Source organism: Panthera tigris, chromosome B2 (assembly GCF_018350195.1).
Source record: "Panthera tigris isolate Pti1 chromosome B2, P.tigris_Pti1_mat1.1, whole genome shotgun sequence".
Taxonomy (NCBI): Eukaryota; Metazoa; Chordata; class Mammalia; order Carnivora; family Felidae; genus Panthera; species Panthera tigris.
In genome coordinates this window covers 12,333,256-12,341,482 of record NC_056664.1, presented here as the reverse complement: position 1 = coordinate 12,341,482, position 8,227 = coordinate 12,333,256, and the positions used below count along the sequence as shown (strand labels likewise).

The following is an 8,227-nucleotide window of genomic DNA, read 5'->3' as shown; positions in this document are numbered from 1 at the left end:
TCATGATCCTCGGAAATAAATCAACTGTTCAGTAAAATCCTGTGACAGCTCTATTTTACATAAAAGTGTGGAGCCTGGGGATGTGATGCAGTTTTGCATTTTAGGTGGACAAGAAGGGAGAGAACACGTTCATTATCACCGAGAGACGATTCCGAGTGGAGTCATTATTACAGAGATCGGTGTAGCTCTACAGGTATCACACTCACCCTCCGTATAATCTTTCTAACCTATAATCTTTCTATAATCTTTGTTTGTGGAAACAACAAAAACACAAACGGCCCTAAAGTGTTCTAATCCATGTGTGGCATTGGTCAGTACATTCCACAAGTTGAAACAGTGTTGAAAGATCAGATCCTTTAGGTCAGTATCTCTTCCTTGTGATGAGAAAGGAAGAAAATGAACAAAGTTATGCTTACACATAACGGCATGGATGAATTTCACAATGATGGGGGAAAAAAAGAGGCTAGACACAAAATAATGTATACTGGATTGTTCCATTCGCAGGATGGTCAAAAACACACAGAACTGAGGGGCGCCTGGGTGGCTCAGTCATTAAGCGTCTGACTTTGGCTCAGGTCATGATCTCACACTCCATGAGTTCGAGCCCCACACCAGGCTCTGTGCTGACAGCTCAGCCTGGAGCCTGCTTCAGATTCTGTGTCTCCCTCTCCCTCTGTCCCTCCCCCATTTGCACTCCGTCTCTCTCTCAAAAATAAAATAAAAACGTTAAAAAGATAAAAAGAACACACACAAATCTTATCTATCACGTTAGAAAAATAACACCTTCATTGGGAAGCACAAGTTTAAGAGCTATTAGAATAGCATTTTGCCTAATTAAGCCATTTTGCTAATTAAACACATATAGATATTTATTATAGAGAAAAAGAGAAAATTCAGATAAGCTAAAGGAAAAAATTACATAAAACTTGAGTGCAGGGCAGGAGGAACTCTCACACACTGCTACCGGGAAGGTTGATTGCTGCTGCTGTTCTTGGATAACTGTTCGGCATTATCTATGAAAGTTAGCGATATGCGTATCTGGTGACCCAGATTCCCACCCATGGATGTATACCCATGTATTACCCATGTAATACGGGCACGTGGATACCTGAAGAATAGCAACTCCCTATTCCTAATAGCCCCAAACTGAAAACAAGCCAGACTGCCCGTCAACAGTAGAGTGAACAAATACAGTGCGTACATCTAACCTTGGAATACCAAATAGCATTGAAGATGGGTTCACCACAGTACTGTCAGCAGCATGGATAAAATTGAGAAACTTAAGGTTAAGAGATAGAAGCCAGAGGCAAAAAAAAAAAAATTTAAAAAAATTAAAAATATATATATATAGTCAGTACATTCCACAAGCTGAAACAGTGTTGATATATATATATTGATATATATATATATTCAATATATATATATATATGTTCTCCCATGTATCTAAAGCTCAAAAAAACATTAAAAGATACAGTTAATTTTATAGTATTTATAGTATTGAGTGATATATACTTAGGTGGTGAAACTAAAAAAAAGACACACAAAAAAAGAGATTATCATAAACCTAAGGGCAACAGTGGCCTCTTGGGAAGAGGGCGGGTTGAGATTGGGAAGCAATGGAGAGAGGGCTTCTGGGCTATGTTCTATTTCTTAGCCTGAGTAGCAGTCACGTGAGCGTTCACTTTACAAGAATTTACTAAATTAAACTTTTTAAAAAAATTTTTTTAATGTTTATTCATTTTTGAGAGACAGAGAGGGGAAGGGGCAGAGAGAGAGGGAGGCGCAGAATCCCAAGCAGGCTCCAGGCTCTGAGCTGCCAGCACAGAGCCCGATGCGGGGCTCGAACTCACGAACTGTGAGATCATGACCTGAGCCGAAGTCAGGCGCTCAACCGACTGAGCCACCCAGGCGCCCCTAAATTAAACTTTTATATATCATGCACTTTCCCAAATGTGTGTTATATTTCACAATAAAAAAAAGATATAAAAATCACATGAAACCCAATTACTCTGAGATAGTTAATAATTTAACATTTTAATGTGTATAATGCCAAACCTTCTTTAATCCAATATATGCGTTTTTTTCCATATTTCTTTGTAGACCTTATTTTTGTTTTTAATGATATGACCTCCCAGAAGAATTCCTTTTCAGGGTTGTTTTCTTTTTTTGTTTTTGTTTTTTGTTTTTTTATTTTGTTTCGTTTTGTTTTTGGCCATTTCCACTTAATTTTAACTAAGAGTAAATATCATACAAGCTTTATGCCCCTTTGGAAGCCTAAAGCCACGGAGTGGCTTTCAGGAAATTAGGTTGCTTTAGCCTAAGCTACATTGATTCATAAACCAATCTGCAGGATTTTGCTGTAGCTCATGGGAGACTTTTCCTTCTCTGTTAATAATGCTGCTGCTTCAAAAGAGAAAAGCCTCTTTCCACCTCTTCAGAGTGCTATCTTTTCAAAAGGAAAGGCCAGGCAGTGGAGGGGGGGTGGGGGTTAAAGGCCAGCAGGGGAGTGGTCTTGAGGCAGAGGAGGGGTCATCCTACAACTTACCACAAAACATGTCATGCTGAGCCCATGCTGAGCCTGGCCTAGGCAACATTAGGAAGCAGATTTTCAAAATGATCTAGGGTGTGTTTTGTTTTAAGCCCAAAGTAGTTCCGTTGCTTTTCCTCGCCCTCTGGGGGCAGTTCAAGGGCTCTACCCTGCGCCTGGAACATGTTTCCCTCTCCCTTCCCCCCGTCTCCAGTCCCCTCCACCATTCTTCACCCTTTTCATGATTTTACCTGTTACGTGGCTAAAGAACCATTCTGTGACCATCCGAACCTGGGTAGTGGCCCCACGAGAGCTCATGGCACTCTGGACTCACCACGTCCCAGCATTTGTCGCCCTATGTTGAAATTTCCTCTTTCCTTGTCCACAAATCCTCTGCTTATCTGTAAGCTTCATGAGCACAAGGACAGTGTCTCTTTCACCGTCGTGACTCTGGCCCTGGTGCCTATTGGCGCTCAGTAAGTGTAGTCATTGAATACATGGGAAACAGTGTGTAAGGAGATGGGCCACGGGGAGTGCAGCGGTGATATAAAGGAGGCATGCTCTCTTTACCTGTTGAGCACAAGTGGCTTCAGTAATCCAGCCACACTAACATGGGTCGGTACAAAGTTCTAAAATCTGTAACTGCTCTGTTTCAAATACTGACCGAAGAGCAGTATGCACGTGTATAGATTTCGATACTTGGTTAAGCACGTTTACTTACTATCTTGTACAATTCCCTAAAAAAAATTTTTTTTTAACCTTTCTTTATTTTTGGGAGAGAGAGAAAGAGAGCAAGGAAGGAGCAGAGAGTGAGGGAGACACAGAATCTGAAGCAGGCTTCAGGATTTGAGCTGTCAGCACAGAGCCTGTCTTGGGGCTCAAACCCACGAACCAGGAGATTATGACCTGATCCAAAGCGGGATGCTTAACCCACTGAGCCACCCAGGCGCCCCTATCTTGTACGATTCTAACAACAAATCCTCCAAGGTGAGCTGGGAAGCTATTACTCTCACCATTTGGTAGGTTGAAACACTGAGAGAGCTTAAATAACCAGCCCTATATTATATGATTAGTTTCCAGTATAAGCCAGGAAATAGTGACCCCTTATTGCTGGAAGTGGAAACTATCCAGTGGAGACTATATACAGATCTATTTTTAGGGAATAAGGATATAAAATAAATATGTGAGGCCATTCTGATTTGTTAAAACCTTTTAGTAGATATTTCCCTTTTTTCAAAGCATTAGGTGTTTTTTGGTTTTTGGTTTGTTTTGGCTTATTTTTTATCACGAAACGAGTACATATTTGGTGTAGAAAATCAAAAGAGCACAAATAAAATTGAAATCACTTATGATCACGTTAAACAGAGCTATAACTATTGTTATACCATTTTAATAACTGACTACGTATTAAGTCTTAAGCTCTTGTAGAGTGAAAACTCCCCTCCCACACCCTAGTCTTTTTTTTTTTTCCTTTTTCCCACACTGTATTCTTTAGCTCCAAAATTTTCTTAGTTATTCTTGGCCATTTGCTTTGTTACTGAAATTTTAGAATTAGGTTGTATTAAAAATCAATTGAGATTTCTGTTGGATTCGCATTATTTTTATGGATTAATTGGAGTAGAATTAAATTTTTTTACTCCATCGCTTTCTTTCTTTCTTTCATACACAAGGTACAGTTCTCCTTAATTTGGGTCTGTTTTAATGTCTTTTTTAAAATATGGCACGCTTCAGGAATTTGCATGTGATCTTTGCGCAGGGTTCGTGATAATCTCTCTATCATTCCAATTTTAGTATATGTGCTGTTGAAGTGAGCACTCAGAAGACACTTCTTCACTGCCTGAGGATATCAGGGGGGAAAGGGAAGAGGTCACATGCTCTTTACTCTCTATAGGAAACGGTGACTGAAAAAGACATTAATCTGGATTGATTGTGTTTATCAAACATACAAGCATTTAGTTGTGTGTTGACAATGGGAACAATGATTTTGGCTTTTGTTACCTTGGTCTATTTTCTGAACAAAAGCTCCTTTTCCGTTGGTGGTCTTGACAGAAGAAATGCAGCAGGACAAGGGTGCCCGGGGGGCTCAGTCGGTTAAGCGTTGGACTTTGGCTCGGGCCGTGATCTCGTGGTTCATACATTCGAGCCCCACGTCTGACAGCTCAGAGCCTGGAGCCTGCTTAGGATTCTGTGTCTCCCTCTCTCTCCGCCCCTCCCCCGCTCTCATTCTGTCTCTCTCTTTCTCAGAAATAAAAACATTAAAATAAATCAATAAATAATTTAAAAATTAAAAAAAAAATGCACTAGGACAAAGGAGTTGGGAGGATGGGGGGTGGGGGGGAAGGAAAGACAGGAAAAGAAGATGGTCAGACTTGACCAGGAGGAGGGTGGGGGAAGAGGGATGTGTTGCTCCCGCAGGTTTCATGGATGGGAGCGGTGGCGGGGAGGGAAGCGAATTCACAGCAAGTTTGGACTCTCAGTTTTGCTGCTCTAGCAAATCAGCAGCATCACTTGGGCTCTTGTTAGAAATTCAGACTATTGGCCCCAATCGCACCTATCCAATCAGAATTTGCATTTTAACAAGATCCCAGGTAATTCTTCTGCTCGTTCAAGCTCCAGAAGCTCTTAGTCGCCCCCAAGCAGTCAGAGCCAGTCCTGATCAGTGTCATCAGCCTGAGACCTATTAATAGACGGAATGGCTTTGGTTGCCTAGAGACCTGGAAATCTGGTTCCCAGTGTCGACTCGGGAGTCTCAGAGTTCTTTGATCATTTTGGCCAAAGCCTCGTGACCTGAGTCGGCCTCAGTTTCTCTGCTAGGCATTTTAGCTCTGTGCAGCGGTTGGATGCTTGCCCTGGACCCCTGCTTCCTCTGCTCTGCCAAACCCTTGCTCTCTTCCCCTTCTCTCCAGAAGCAGGATGTGATTTCCTACTCTTTTCTCAGTTTCTGGCGGGGGGCCTGCTGCGACTGGACCAATCACCTGGAACCGTGCCTGATTTTGAGGATCGTCACCTGGACTTCTTCCAGAACTGTGTTCTGCTGGCAGAGAGGACTCACTCAGATATCCAAATAGCCTGGCCCGATCTGAGCTAGTCGTGCCCTTTGACCGCCGCTCACCGGCCTGCCTCGCTGCCTCCCGGGGACGGGCCAGCTTCTGAAGACAGGCTCTGGACCCTGTCCCCCCACTGGATCCTGGCTTCTTCCTCCTTCCCATGGTCTGTGCCGATGTGGTCACGGCCTGTCCTGCACCCGAGGAGGCCAGCAGAGACCAAGGGAAGCAGGCTTCAGTCCCTTCTCTCTCTTGGCATTTATGACCAGGGCTCCACGGACCTGCTTCCAAGCGTGCCTTGATATTTCAAACAGTGCCCTTGGAGCCTGTTAGGTAACAGATATTCTGAAAGTCCTAGAAGACTACTGAGTACAACTGTGCTCAGCACTTTTGTGTAACTTGCACTTACGGTCCTTTCTCCAGAGCGGAGAAAAAAAATCTTCTTTGCTGCCTGACTTATTTTATAGAAACAGGCCAACCCATATAGAAGCCCAATCATTTGTCCGGTTACCATGTAACCATTTCACTTTGAGAGTTGTATACCTCCTGCCATGCTCAGTTTATGGCGGAACATTGTACAATGTGTGTCACACCTGCTACTGTGTTTCAACGTTTATTTATTATTGAGAGACAGAGAGAGACAGAGCATGAGCAGGGGAGGGGCAGAGAGAGGGGGAGACACAGAATCCGAAGCAGGCACATCCGAGCTGTCAGCACAGAGCCCGACGCAGGGCTCGAACTCACAAACCGCCAGATCATGACCTGAGCCGAAGTCGGATGCTCAGCCGACTGAGCCACACAGCTCCCCAACCCCCGACCTGCCGCCGTGTTTTAAGCCAGCGCAGATTCAGAATGCCATGCGGTTCGAACCAGTCGTGTTGGCTATCAGTTATAGAGGACAGTTTCTCAATAAACGCTACTCTCCGTTAATTAATACCAGAGAGCGCCGACTATATCTTTAAGACTGTTGCATCATCTTTATTCCAAAGAACTATTCTTACGGTGATTTAAAAAAGAAAGGAAGAAAACAGGAAGAAAAAAGTGTGGCAGCACCCACAGTAGCTAAGTAATGGTGTGGGTGTTGTTTCCATTATTTACATACACAACACTTCCCCAAGAATCCAAATGTCTTACAGAAGAAAATACAATACAAATTGCAATAAAGGTGCAGCAACACAGTAAGACATAAGGAAAACAATTACAAAAGGAAGCTTTAATGTGGCATAAATCGTTGGCACGGAAAGAATGGGTAGTTGTCCAGTGACCCCGTTTGCATGTGCAAAGGTAGCAGGTGCCTGTGTTCGCCACGTCCAGAGAAGAAGTTGCACATCAAATGCAGGTAAAAGTAGTCTTAAGAAAGGTCTAAAAGCATTCTGAGAAATACTTGCAATGTAATGAAGTCACTCCCAATTTCCGAATGTCCATCACAATCTCATTAAGTTTGCCAGGATGGAGAAGTTCATGATTTTCCAGAAGGCGTTCTTGGCCAACCAAACTCAAAGGTCCTGGGAAGAAGTTACTCACGACTAGAGAAAAACAAATGGGCAGGAAATAGAATATACATATGCATTAACCGCTCATTGCACCCTTCTAAAGGTCCACCTTTCCTCAGGATCGATTTCAGTTGACGAATCATGAAGAAATTGTATTTGAAGTTTCTGCTAAAAAAAGAAAAACCAACTTTGATGGATATTATGAGGAAAGTTCTCCTTTACTTGCTTTCCGTTGCATGTCTGCCGTTACGTCATCATTCGAACGAAATTCCAACCGACCACTTGAACTTTTGGGAAAAGGGAAATCCGGTACGGGGTTGGGGAGGAGGCAGTCCCAGGAAAAATATCTAAAATGTTGCAGAGGCCTCGAAATGGATAATTATTTAGAACGACATATCACTACGAGCGCTGCTACAACTTCAGCATGCGTAGTTATAGCCAAACCACTCAAAATTACAAAGTCGTTTGTCTTTTATGAATCTCTTTTGGTTTCACAAGTCACGTGGCAAAAATCAAAAAATACTATGTCGTACCACTCCCGATTCAGCTGCGGAAAAAGCATCCGCTCGCCCATCTCGAGGGTAGCTATATTAGTTTGCACCGATTCTCCCATACGATACATAACCGTGCTTATTAAGCTGTTTGAATGCCGCTTTTGTCATAGTCCTCTATACATATGACTATTGCTAGGCGGTGAAACCCAGAGGTACTATCTCCATGGGCCTTTCGGAAATTAATGTAATCCCTCCATCAAAAAAAATTACCGGGGGGGAAAAACGTGCCACGTGGTATATGCACTGATTTTGAACCTTTCTACAGAATATATTTCAGTATCGGTATTGGACTGTAGAGTGTACCCCCGCCCTCCCCAAACCCAAGCCCACCCGGAACCTGTGATTATGACCTTATTTGGAAATAAGGTCTTTGCAGAAGTAATCAAGTTACGATGATGTCATAGTGGGTTAGGATGGGCCCTAAATCCAATGACTGATGTCTTTATAAGAAGGCCATGCAGAGGGGGGCACCTGGGTGGCCCAGTATGTTGAGCCTCCGACTCCTGATTCCAGCTAAGGTCATAATCGCAAGGTCATGGGTTTGAGTCCCATGTCAGGCTCTGAGCTGAATGTGGAGTCTACTTGGGATCCCCTCTCTCTCTCTCTCTC

The 8,227-nt window shown here is 43.2% G+C and overlaps 1 non-coding gene across 1 annotated transcript; it reads right to left on the bottom strand.

Moving 5' to 3' along the window:
- Positions 1-4,238: 4,238 nt before the first annotated feature.
- Positions 4,239-4,342, bottom strand: LOC122238920. Its single transcript, XR_006218066.1, has one exon. It is a non-coding gene; the product is annotated as a U6 spliceosomal RNA (small nuclear RNA).
- Between the last annotated feature and the right edge of the window lie 3,885 nt (positions 4,343-8,227).